The sequence below is a fragment of the Nomascus leucogenys genome, chromosome X (assembly GCF_006542625.1).
Source record: "Nomascus leucogenys isolate Asia chromosome X, Asia_NLE_v1, whole genome shotgun sequence".
Taxonomy (NCBI): Eukaryota; Metazoa; Chordata; class Mammalia; order Primates; family Hylobatidae; genus Nomascus; species Nomascus leucogenys.
This window is the reverse complement of record NC_044406.1, coordinates 108913520-108927780: the sequence shown is the minus strand read 5'-3', so window position 1 is coordinate 108927780 and position 14261 is coordinate 108913520. Positions and strand designations below refer to the sequence as shown.

The following is a 14261-nucleotide window of genomic DNA, read 5'->3' as shown; positions in this document are numbered from 1 at the left end:
GCAAAGATGATACAGTCTCTACAAATGGCTTGTGCACAATGTCTCAGATAGCAACTTTCTGCAGTGTCTACAAGAATAGGATGGACACCAAAACATGATGGCAGCATCAAATGCAGTTGGCACTGGCGCTCTAATCACTATCAAATATGGCAAAAGTCCCTTCAGTATGCTCCTACAGAGCCATTCTTGTGCACCAAGAAAGTAGCTGCTTAGTTGGGTGAGATTTTCAATGTGAATTGTCATTAGCAGTTGGGGAAAAGTTCCTATTCCCAGCCAAGAATACAATACCACAATACCATTTTAGCTATTCAAACAGAGAAAAAATAAGCACTTATAAATGTTGGAGAAGATGTGGAGAAAATGCACTTACATACACTGCTTTTAGGAACATAAATAGGCACAACTCTTTGGAAGATAGTTTGACAGCTTCTATAAAATATTAAAGCAGACCTTTGCATCAGCTCAGCACTTCCACTTCCATGTGTATGTGCCAGAAACATACCCCTATGTGCATTTGGAGACATACAAAAGCTGATTATTGCATAGTTAGTTGTAATAGACTGTAGAATGGTTAAGCATTAAAGCACATTCATGTGATAAAATATTATGCAGCCATTTAAAAATGAAGTGTATTAGGTGCAGAGACATGGAAGTTATTCCTGTGATTCATTGTTGAGATATAAAATCAAGTTACAGCAGAGTACATGACATCAATTTTAATACCCAAATGATATATACTTACATTTGCATTAAAAAAAATCTGGAAGGATATTAGTGTTGGTAGTGGGGGGAGTTTTGAAGGGTCACATTACCTATTCAATTTCTAGATATCTGCATTATTTGCAATTATTTAGATGAAAATGTTTTACTATTGCAAGCTTTTAAGTAAATCATAAAATAATAAAACAAATGTAAGTAATAGATTGGCTTAATCATTTCTAGCCCACATGTGCTTTGAATTTTCTCAGTTTTCAGATATTAAGATAGTAATAGTAGCTAACATTCATTAAATACTTATGTACCAGGCAATATTTTAAGTTCTTTACTAATAAATCTTCTTGTATACTTATCTTCACATTATACCTATATAATCTTCACAAGATCCTTATGAGTTAGAAACTATTTCCACTCACACTTTGTGGATCAGAAAACAGAATCTCAGAGAAGTTCAATATCATATTAAATCCTATACATCTTGTAAGTGGTGGAGCTGGTGTTTGAAGCCAGAGGGCATGGCTTCAGAGCCAGTATGCTTAAGTATTTCATATTGTCACTCAGATGAAAGTGGTAGACTACACCAGTCTATATTCTAAGAAGTTGAGAGACTGCTTGGGCAGATGCGTGCTCTCGCATGCGCTCTCTCTCTCTCTCTCTCTCTCACTCTCACTCTCTCACTCACACACACACACACACACACACACACACACACACACACGAAAAATGCAATACAAGCCGGGCACAGTGGCTCACGCCTGTAATCCCAGCACTTTGGGAGGCTGAGGTGGGCGGATCACGAGGTCAAGAGATTGAGATCATCCTGGCCAATATGGTGAAACCCCGTCTCTACTAAAAATACAAAAATTAGCTGGGTGTGGTGGCAGGCGCCTGTAGTCCCAGCTACTCAGGAAGCTTAGGCAGGAGAATCTGTGGAACCTGGGAGGCAGAGGTTGCAGTGAGCTGAGATTGCGCCACTGCGCAATCTGCACTCCAGCCTGGGTGACAGAGCGAGATTCTGTCTCAAAAAAAAAAAACAAAAAAAATGCAATATAAAGGTATGTACTATAGAGTGCTAAAGAGATTGAATGCTGCAGGAAGCATCTAGGAGAAAGGATGTTCATTGTAGGCTCAGGGAATCATGATCCATACTTGGAGTTGAACCTGCAGCCCTTCTTTTCACCTGGTTCTTCTTGCAGCCAAGAATATGCTTAGTGGAAAAGTTGACAAGGGTACTGTAACGGCTTGCGGCTAAAGAATGAAACAAAGCCTATAAACCTATCCGGACCCCTGCATATATGTTACTTCTCATAGTAGAGCTTGGGCAGTGCAGCAGCCCTGAACCCAACCATGGTAACTGAAGTAGGTCTATTAGCCTGTACTGCAGTGAAATCTGCGGACTAGGCCAGGAGAGCCATTGTAGCATTTTCTGCCTCAGCCTCATCTCTTATTAATATGGAGGAATTCCAATCTAAGGTTACACGAAACATCACAACCAGAAGTCCTTTGATACTCTCTATTCACTCTTTTTATAAATGAAGAAACTGAAGCTCAGAAAACTGAATTAACTTGTTGAAGATCACATTGCTATTTTGGTAACGTATATGGCAGAATATTGCTTTCCTTTGAAGCAAAACATATCTTTTGAGTAAAGGATTTATTTTGCCTTGTGATTTAGAAAAAGGATTCAGGGGGCTTTCATAGAGGATTTACTTTCTCCCTCTTTCTCTCTCTAAATACACACACACGCATGTATACAACAATTTCACTTCTTGATGTTTTTGTTTGTGTTTTTCACTGTAGGTTATCATCTACCCTCCATATAACATATGGGTGAAATTTATGTCAGACCTTTTATCTCTAAACATGAAGGGAAAGGGGAAAATGTTTGTTCTTCCCAGCAACCACTTTTCAAAGGGTATCATTATCATGGCCAGAGAATAAATAATGGGACTCCTAATAGAATCCTGAGTACTGGCCCAAGTTTTTAGAGATGGCATTTCACGTGCTTTCTTGCAGGACATTGAGTTAGTACCTTTGAAACATGATCGATTATAAAGGGCCAGGGTTAGAGTTACATAACAGGCCCGCCTACATGAAAAACTTTATAAAACAGGGGGTTGGAAAAAATGTGCTGTGCCATTGCATAATAATCTTGTGAAAAACAAAATGCCTTATTCATTTTAATATAAACACTGGAGAAAAATGTTGAGTCTTCACTCTGTCTAATCAATTGCAGGGCTTTGCAATAAAAGTGAGGCTGCTTTTCCCCACTAATAAGCACAATATCAATCTTCAAAAGCAACATATTTTATTGCACCTATTCTTGGCTCTTCAAAATCCCAATTTATAAATGATTTTTTTCGTAAGTTGGGTGGAGGGGCGGGGAAGAGCAGACCAGGACTCATTAGGTGTCTATAGCTTTCTGAGCTATGTGTCATGGGGGTGTGTTCAAAGTCCTTCCCAGTTCAGTAGTAGCATCTATGCTCTCGGGGACTTTATCCTCAGGCCCAGAAAGGTTAATTTGGGGGTTTATTCATGTAGGGTATGTGCACACCAAAAGGTATGGCAGAAAAGTTTCTTGATACAACTCTGCTTTGGATAAGCTCTGACCCTTGGCAAAATGGTTATCCATGCTTATTTTAGGCCCAACCAAGCCCATCATTCCTTGATCATCTCTGGGTTATTTCATACCTGCCTACACATAAAATCTCATCCTTAAATTTTATTTCCCCATCCAAACACCTAGACAACATCCTGTCTCTTCTTTATGCTGAAAGGAGCTCTTGCTTTTAGCCTACTTCTTGTTCTAAAAATTTTTAAAGGTGAATTCTTCCAAGAAACATTCTTAGCACCCCTCCCATAGGCCTTGCCTTCCAATATAGATCTAGATACTCCTCTTCAGGATTATCTTGATACATTTTGCTTCATCTGTCATCATCTACTTACATAGCTTTCTTATCCCACTCACAGAATGCTCAAGGATAGGGAACAGGTATACTTTGGTTCTGTATCTGCATCAGGTGGCACAGTGCTTGGCCCAGAGAAAGGGCTCAGACAGCATGCCTTAAATCAAACTAAATGCTGCCTTACCTGATATCATGAAATAAGAGGGGGCAGTAATAAGATAATTAGGAAAATACCCCCAGTAGAGTAGATTTTGAGAAGTAGCTGTATTCAAAGAGCCTAAAAGCAAAAAAATATGGAGGCGGTAAGTTGCAGCAGAACTGCAATCAGGGATAAAGAGCTTGAATCTGTGACCTGGCCATATTTACCTTCGGTTTGTGTCCTTGGAGCCAACCATTGCCAGGATTATTTCCTCAGAGAGGTGTCTTCATTGAGTCATATTTATAACTTATTTACCTAAGTTGAGTTGTATTTCATGGGTAGTTTACCTAGTCCAGAGACTCTCAGTAACATTCAGGAAACACTATGTACCCATGATGAGCAGCAAGAAACAGCTGTCTTGATTGATAGAGCTGCTTATTTGCTGATCAAGAATGCAGGTGGTACCAGGCCAGGGCCTGCTGACATTATAATGGAAAAAGAAATAGCTCTGTTTCAGTAGAAGCTCTACTAGTCAAGGTGGTATTAAAAAATGAGGAATGAGGGCTTTTCTAAGATGAAGAATGTCAGTGCAAATGGAGAGGAGGAATAGGAGTGTGAGGTTGGGGAGGAGAGAAAAATTACTTGATCCCTATAAATTAGAATTGCATCTTAAAATAATAGCAAATACTTACAAAGTATTTACTCTGTGCCAAGTATGGTATAAGGATGATATAAGGATTATCTTATTGAATTCTCACCACCACCTTATGATGTAGTTCTATTATAAACTTGTTTTTTACATGAAAATAGCAGGGCTTATGTAAGTGAAGTAAGTTACCAAACACCACAGAATTGATAAGTAGCAGAAATGGGAATTTAAACTTAATTTGTTTGATTCCAAAGTTCAGTTCTTTCCTCTAATTAAAGGTACAGTTTACATGAAGTAAAAGGCACAAATCTGAAGGGTACAGCTGTGTAACATTTTACTTATATATGTAGCTACATGATCACCACCCAGGTCAAAATATAGAAAATTTACAACATCCCAGCAAGTTCCTTTGCACTCCTTCCCCATCAATACTGCCTGCCTTCCACACACACACACACACACACACACACACACACACACAAACAGATAATCACTGTTCTGACTTATATCACCATCTATCAGTGGCTCTCAAATTGTAGACTCCGAACCAATAGCATCAGCATTATCTGGAAACTTATTAGAAACACAAATTCTCTTCGTTATTTACCCAGTAGTCATTCAGGAGCAGGTTGTTCAGTTTCCATGTAGTTGTGCGGTTTTGAGTGAGTTTCTTAATCCTGAGTTCTAATTTGATTACACTGTGGTCTGAGAGACAGTTTGCTGTGAACACTTGGACACAGGGCAGGGAACATCACACACGGGGGCCTATCGTGGGGTGGGGGGCTGGGGAAGGGATAGCATTAGGAGAAATACCTAATGTAAATGACGAGTTAATGGGTGCAGCAAACCAACATGGCACATGTATACCTATGTAGCCTGCACGTTGTGCACATGTACCCTAGAACTTAAAGTATATATATAAAGAAAAGATATCTAGTCCAATAATAATCAAGAAAACTTAGAAAAATAATAATAAAGGGAACTTGGACTATGAGATGTTAAATGGTGTTAAATAATGTAAAACTAGAAAGAAAAGACAGACATATTAAAAAAATTCTCAGCCCCCACCCCAGACCAACTGAATTGGAAACTGGGAGCAGGGCCCAGAAAATTGTGTTTTAACAAGCTCTCCAGGTGATCCTGTTGCACAACTGAGTCTGAGAACTGCATACAGCAGTTCTGCATGTTTTAGAAATTAATATACATAAATAGAATCATATAATATGCCCCTTTTTGTGTCTGGCCTTTTTTCTCAGCAAAATATCTGTGAAATTTATCCACATTGTTACAGGTATTAAGTTGGTGCAAAGCTGATTATTGTCGTTTTTGCCATTACTTTGGCAAAAACTGCAATTACTTACTTTTGCACCAACCTAAATATCGGTAATTCTTATTTTTTTTTATTATTATTATTTTTTAAGACAGTCTCGCTCTGTCACCAGGCTAGAGTGCAGTGGTGCATCTAGGCTCACTGCAACCTTGGACTCCCTGGTTCAAGCGATTCTCCTGCCTCAGCCTCCAGAGTAGCTGGGATTACAGGCACGCGCCACCACGCCCAGATGATTTTTTCTTTTTTTTTTTTTTTTTTTTAGTAGACACGGGGTTTCACCATGTTGGCCAGGATAGTCTCGATCTCTTGACCTTGTGATCCGCCCACCTTGGCCTCCCAAAGTGCTGGGATAACAGGTATGAGCCACCGCGCCCAGCCAATTCTTTCATTTTAAGTTGCTGATGAGCAATCCATTGTATGAATATACAGTGTTATGTCTTTGGGATATCGTCGTGGAACTTTTGTTAAGGGAAGTATTTTTTCTTACTTTTTTATTTATGGCAAATAAAATTGTGGAATCACTAAATTAAGGCCCAAGTTATGCAAGAGAACAGATCATTACGTCATATAATTTCAGAAAGGCAATGCAGCCCTCACAACAAAATCTTACTTGCTTCCTAATGCCAGAAATTTATTTAATAGGGAACCAAGACTTTTATTCCATAATAAGCATTAATATTTAAAAGGCATGTGTGTATTACAAATATAAACAGTTTTAAAATTATACTGAAGTGTTAATGACCTATCCTTTCTTGACAGTAGAGTATGTATGCTATCACTTATCCAAATCCTCAACTGACATTAATAATCATGCTACTTTTATATTTTGATTTCCAGTGGAATCTCAGGATTCCTCTCACGAAATTATCCCAGGCAGGAACTATCAATCCATCACAGCTGACATACCATCTCTGGCTTAATTCCTGTGTGTGTGTGTGTGTGTGTGTGTGTGTGTGTGTGTGTGTGTGTGTGTGAGAGAGAGAGAGAGAGAGAGAGAGAGAGAGAGAGAGAGAGAGGAGGGACAGACTTTGGTGCAGCATAGAACTAGACAGAGGGGATGTATAGATCAAAAAGAGAAGCAAAGTCACATTTTCTCCTGCAATTACATTTGAAAGCCTATGAGGTTTGGGTAGCCAGGATGCGGTAAATTCCTTTTTCTTTTATTTTTTATTTTTTACTTTTAATAACATAAACAGGAGCCACTCAGAACGTATCCTGTCCTCTTACTCTCTCAGTGAAAGAGAACAATCAACATCAATGGCAAATGGCAGTTGCAGTGAGGCAACACAATACTGAGGGCCGGCTTTATGCTCAGGAGAGAACGCTGCACCTCCTCCTCAAGTTTTCTGGTGCTCTACACATTCACATTAACTCCTCTAGTAATAAGCTATAAAAATGATCCCTGAAAGTATAGCCTTAGTAAATTATTAGTTAACTGAAGCTGTAAGAAATCAATGTAGTAACAACAAACAATGACAAAAACAACTGTTACTATTACTACTTTTACTGAGAGCTTTGTGTTGGGCTTTATGGCAAGTGATTCACCTAAATTGTCTCATTTACTCCTCAAAACCCTTCCAGGCCAATATTATTATTGAGCTGAGATCCAAATCCAGGTTATCTGATTTTATATCCCGAGTTGTTTGGAAACCACTACTCTTTACTGACACTGAGATAACTGGATTTCTTTAAGGCTACATAGAAGCCCTTCCCAACTCTTATTAAAGGTGTCTGAGTCCACTTTCCTGTCCTAATAAGAATATAGCAACCATCACTGAAGATCTTAAAGTTATCATTCTTACCATCAGTGGTAACATGATAGAACGATTAATATAATAAAACTGTCAGTGGCACGAGTGTAAGAAATTAGGTATAGGTGATTCATCTCCCCTCTTTAGTTCTAAATACCAAATGATTACAAAAACATGCACACTCAGAGTTAAATTTTGAAGTATGTATGAAACTAAACGTATCAATAAATTTATCAAACATGTAACATGTCTACTATGTACCATTTGTTAGACTTAAAGCTCCAGGAGAGCAAAGACCCATCTTGTTCTCTTCGATATTCCCATCACCATACACCTGGTAAAATGTAGGTGCTCAACAAATATTTTTTGAATGGATGGAGGGATGAATGTATAAATGTATGCACAACTGCCATTGTACTGAACTATGGCACAGGAGCTTGATGTCTAATGTTGGTAATTTGCCTAAAATGGTGGCGTTAGTACAGGGATCTTGTGCGATGGGTAAAAGTTTTATGTTTCTGCCTATTAGACATCTGGAATTACTGTGAACAATATGTAAGGAATAAACAAAATTTTGTCTTCTATGTGTGTCTGATATTTTCCCCCGATAACTTAATGGTTAAGGTTTTATTTTCAACAGAGAGAAGCTTGCTTCCTTTTTTAAAAAAGCTGGATATATTGACATTGACAGGAGAATATAAATACTGTGTCCATTGTGATTTTTACATTGGATGCTACATTTTTAAAAATGCAAAATAACAAAAGGAGGAATGGAATTCCCGACCATCCATTGCATGGTTAAAATGTATTACATGGTAAGGTAGACTTTTTCAAAAATAAGTCAGCGTTGGTTCAGTATTGAGAAAATGCTTCAGTAGTTTTGTAAAATTGAAAGTAGCACGTTCCTAATCTAATGAAATTGAACATTCAAATTTGTCTCATTTTCTTCTGAAATTATGCACAGAACCTGGGACAATGGCAAGCAACTTACCCAAGCATATTTCTATGGTAGCTCAGATTTCCTATTTTTCTGCCTTACACCAAAGCAGTACAAATGGCACACTTGCAAAGTTGCAGTGGTGCCCTTGTCCCCTCAGCATCAAATGCAATTGGATGCTGTTGAGCAGGAACTAGGAGGCTTATGTTGCTCATAAGAACAGTGCCAGTCAATCACTCAATTGGAACCACCCTTTAGGCCCAGGTGGGTGAAGCAGATTATTTTTCCTTAAAGGGTAAAGGGAATGATGAACATATTTCTTGCTATCTCTTGCAGCCCCAGAGTGAAAATCATCTGTGAGGAAGGTCACAAATACCAATATAAATTTTCTTTTACAATCATAGTAACCATTCTAGGATTATGTTCCAACAAATGTTACCAGCAATAAAAATCAAGGGCTTGTGTTCCAGAGTGACACCTTGATTTGGAAGAGGAATTCAGGTGGGTTTTTTGATAGTTTATAGGTAACGATTGCTGTGGTGCCAAGGTATGAAGATATTTGATGATACCAGTCCTAAAGCTGATTTTTTGAAAGATTGGCAGCTTGCTGAATTCTTTTTTTTTTTGATTCCCTATTCTTTTTTTTAAATTTAATTTTCTCTTTTAATTATACTTTAAGTCCTAGGGTACATGTGCACAACGTGCAGGTTTGTTACATATGTATCCATGTGCCATGTTGGTGTGCTGCACCCATTAACTCATCATTTACATTAGGTATATCTCCTGGTGCTATCCCTCCCCGCTCCCCCCACCCTATGACAGGCCCCAGTGTGTGATGTTCCCCTTCCTGTGTCCAAGTGTTCTCATTGTTCAATTCCCACCTATGAGTGAGAACATGCGGTGTTTGGTTTTTTGTCCTTGTGATAGTTTACTGAGAATGATGTTTTTCAGTTTCATCCATGTCCCTACAAAGGACATGAACTCATCATTTTTTATGGCTGCATAGTATTCCATGGTGTATATGTGCCACATTTTCTTAATCCAGTCTATCATCGATGGACATTTGGGTTGGTTCCAAGTCTTTGCTATTGTGAATAGTGCCTCAATAAACATACATGTGCATGTGCCTTTATAGCAGCATGATTTATAATCTTTTAGGTATATACCCAGTAATGGGATGGCTGGGTCAAATGGTATTTCTAGTTCTAGATCCTTGAGTAATTGCCACACTGACTTCCACAATGGTTGAACTAGTTTACAGTCCCACCAACGGTGTAAAAGTGTTCCTATTTCTCCACATCCTCTCCAGCACCTGTTGTTTCTTGACTTTTTAATGATTGCCATTCTAACTGGTGTGAGATGGTATTTCATTGTGGTTTTGATTTGCATTTCTCTGATGGCCAGTTATGATGAGCATTTTTTCATGTGTCTGTTGGCTGCATAAATGTCTTCTTTTGAGAAGTGTCTGTTTGTATCCTTCACCCACTTGTTAATGAGGTTGTTTTTTTCTTGTAAATTTGTTTGAGTTCTTTGTAGATTCTGGATATTAGCCCTTTGTCAGATGAGTAGATTGCAAAAATTTTCTCCCATTTTGTAGGTTGCCTGTTCACTCTGATGGTAGTTTCTTTTGCTGTGCAGAAGCTCTTTAGTTTAATTAGATCCCATTTGTCAATTTTGGCTTTTGTTGCCATTGCTTTTGGTGTTTTAGAAATGAAGTCCTTGCCCATGCCTATGTCCTGAATGGTATTGCCTAGGTTTTCTTCTAGGGTTTTTATGGTTTTAGGTCTAACATTTAAGTCTTTAATCCATCTTGAATTAATTTTTGTATAAAGCGTAAGGAAGGGATCCAGTTTCAGCTTTCTACATATGGCTAGCCAGAATTCTTTTAACCAAATCTAAATTTCTTAGTTTTCCTTTGCTACTTAACAAATTGCCACAAACTTATTGGCTTAAAACAACACTAATGTATTATCTTATAGTTCTGAAGGAAAGAAGTCTGAGTTCAAGGCATCCGTAGTGCTATGTTACTTTTGAAAACTCTGGGAGAGAATCTGCTTCCTTGCCTTTTCATGCTTCTAGAGGTCACCTGCATACCTTGGCTTATGGTCCCTTCCTCCATTTGCAAAGCACATTACTTCAACCTCTGTTTTTGTAATCACATCTCCTTTTTCTGTTTTTGACCTCCTTGACTCCCTTTTCTAAGGACCCTTGTAATCACTTGGGGCCCAACTGAATAATGCAGGATAATCTACCCATCTCAAAATCTTTAAGTTAATCACATCTGAAAAAAATCCCTTTTGCCATGTACGGTAACATATTTATATGGATTAGGACATGGACATCTTTAGTGGGCCATTATTCTATCTACCATACCAATCTATCTGTAATGATACAATGCTTTACACTGATGGTTAAGGCACTTGGTATCCATGAGGCCAAAACTGCTTGCCTGATGTTCATAAGTACCATTCTTATAAGTATATAATAAGATTATCAAGGGTTTACCATTTAATCCTAATAACAAGTATATGAGGTAGAAATTATTATAATCCTCATTATGAAGGTGCAGTTGTGTAGCTCAGAGAAATTAATAAACTTTTCCAAGTTCACAGAGCTAGTGACTGTCAAAGCCAGGACTCAAATCCAGGTGTTATTCTAAAGCTCATGAAATTTTTAGTTCTTTACTTTGCCTTATTAGTTTTTGTTAAGTTTATTTGCTTCACTTTCTGGCCATAGTATATACCTAAACCTTGACCATTAATATCACAACTGGGTTGCTTTGGGCTATATGTGGCTAAATCAGGGAAAATTCAACATTGCCACTACAAGTACAATTCTGTTTGATTCTCAATAAATATTTCTTGAATTAATCTATGCTCTATCCAGTGCAAGGCCCATGCCTCACTAATGGTGATGACTCATTTGAGCCATATTGATATGTTATATTACTGCCAGAGAATTAGGCTGCAGCCAAACTATTTCATGGTTATCTCTCAGGATGAAAGGGAGCAGATACCTCTTGAGCAGTTCAGTATAAAGGCCATGCCTTACCTCTGGGAAATTGTCAAGTTTTATAAGCTCCTTTAACACTGAAATCCATCTATCTCCAGGAGATAAGAGATAGTTTTCTGCATTGTTTAACTGTTCAAAAGATAGTCCCTAAGATAAGCAGTGTCCCTGGGTTTATGAAGGTAGAAATACAACTGTGGACCATAGCAGGCTGGTTTACCCAAAGTTAACATGATTATATTTGAAATTTTCCCTTCTACATTTCTATTAATATTATGTGACTTCATCTTTTCAGGGACGGCGGAAGGTCAAACCCAAAGATGATGCTAACATGACATTAATCTGATTGTTACTCTTTTAGAAGCCACTCTTTGTTTTTTTTTTTTAAATTATTATTGTACTTTAAGTTTTAGGGTACATGTGCACAATGGGCAGGTTTGTTCCATCTCAGGCTTCCTAACTCCCCAACATTTCATACACCACCTTGCCCAGATGCTCTATATCCTTTTATACTCTAAGCTCAAACTGATTGCTCTTGTGTCTCGGTGCCGCCCCATGAAGCTCTATTTTTTATAGTTATAATAAATGTTCACCAAGTTATTAAAATATATAACTTTGTTATCCCTCCAAAGTAATGATTTTACCTGTTAAAGGATGGATGGAGAGTGTATTAGTCAGGGTTCCCTAGAGGGACAGAACTAATAGGATAAACGTGTGTGTGTGTGTGTGTGTGTGTGTATATGCACATATATATGTATATATATATTAATACACGATAACAAGGTCCCACAATAGGCTGTCCAAAGCTTGAGGAGCAAGGAGAGCCAGTCCGAGTCTCAAAACTGAAGAACTTGGAGTCCGATGTTTGAGGGCAGGAAGCATCCAGCAAGGGAGAAAGATGTAGGTTAGGACACTAGGACAGTCTCACCTCTTCACGTTTTTCTGCCTGCTTTATATTCGCTGGCAGCTGATTAGATTGTACCCACCAGATTAAGGGTGGGTCTGCCTTCCCCAGCCCACTGACTCAAATGTTAATCTCCTTTGGCAACACCTACACAGACACACCCAGGATCAATACTTTGCATCCTTTAATCCAATCAAGTTGACATTTAGTATTATCCATCACAGAGAGGAAGAGGAAGGGGGGGGAAGAGAGAGGGGGAGGGGAAGAGAGAGGGGGAGGGGAAGAGAGAGGGGGAGGGGAAGAGAGGGGGGGGGAGAGAGGGGAGGGGAAGAGAGAGGGGGAGGGGAAGAGAGAGGGGGAGGGGAAGAGAGAGGGGGAGGGGAAGAGAGAGGGGAGGGGAAGAGAGAGGGGAGGGGAAGAGAGGGGAGGGGAAGAGAGAGGGGAGGGGAAGAGAGAGGGGGAGGGGAAGAGAGGGGGGAGGGGAAGAGAGGGGGGAGGGGAATTGAGAGAGAGAGAGATTAAGATTCAAATCTCTCACTCCTGGAATTTTTTTTCCTTTCCCCCTGAATCTGCTCCTTTTTCAGAACTTATTTTGTCATATTCTCTTAATATTCCAAATACAGAGTAGGCTCAACAGCTGTTCTTTCTCCATTTATCAAAAGTTACCTGGATTTATTGGTTTTTGGTTTAGTTTTACACTTTTAAAAATGTTAATATGTGTCAGGCATTTTGCTAGGTTCTAGAGAGACAAAAGAAATCAGACAACTCTGATAACCTGGAGGAGGTTTTAGATTACGAAGAAATAGATATGGTAACAGAATGTTTTGGTGTGTTTCAGTACGGACAAATACACATAAAGCTATGGAAGATTAGAATTCTTGATGAGCTAACTTATTTCACTGGACGTATACAATGTAATTGGGCAAAAAATTGGCTTACCTCCTTTCCTTTCCAGGTTGATGGTCCCACCCTGATTCAGACTTGGATCAACTTAATCTCAGACTGTATTGCAATAGTTTCCCAGCTAATTTTCATGTTTTTTCTCTGGTGTTTCAATTGCCCTACTATCCATTGGCCCTTTCCATCCTCTACACTGAACAGATTAATCTTCATTCATTAAATATTTCTTTGCAAAAATCATTTACTGTCTCTCCACTTACCTCTCCCAGTTCTGGACTCTTCATCGACTTTCTACTGCTTTCAAGATAAAATGTACAGCCCTTCATCTGGCATTTAGTACTCTCCATAATGCAGTCTTCATCCATGGGCTCAGCCTCATCTCCTATAATTTCTGCCATAACCAACTTTCTACTCAAATCTGTGCATAATTGCTCAAGATTTCAGATATATTCTGCCTCTGTAATTTGCTTACATGGCTCTTGTCAGAATGTTTTCATCTATCTAATCCCTAGGCAGATCTAAGTCTCGCTCTTCCCTCAAGAACTAGCTCAAGTCCCATACCCTCTATAGATCCTACCTAGTCCACCCCATCCCTCTGTGATCATGGCTTTCTCCAACAGACTTCGGTCACCTAGCCTTTATCATGTGCATATGTCATCTTCTACAGTACTTACTCATCATATACAATTCCAGTCTCTTACTGGGCAATAATCCCCTTATGGACAGGGACTCTATATTGTGCCCTTAGTATCTCCAGAGTTTAATTAGCTCAGAAGATTTTTATGATTGTAATGAGTCAGTCATTGGTATATTTATATGAAAATAGAACTCTTTGGAATCCCTTATTTTATACCATGTATGGAGGGGCCACACACATTGCTTACATGAAAGACCAAGATGAAAGCTTTCTTACAGATAAAATTAAACCAAAAGTATGAGCCCAGATGCTTACAGGGACCAGGGAGAGGACATAATTAGGTTGGAGATAAACCAATATTTATTTAACAAACCTTTGCACA

General features: G+C 38.8%; 1 non-coding gene across 1 annotated transcript; it reads right to left on the bottom strand.

Annotated features, from left to right (window-relative positions):
* Positions 1-6941: 6941 nt before the first annotated feature.
* On the bottom strand, positions 6942-7159 carry LOC115833508. Its single transcript, XR_004028924.1, has one exon. It is a non-coding gene; the product is annotated as a small nucleolar RNA U3 (small nucleolar RNA).
* Positions 7160-14261: the final 7102 nt, after the last annotated feature.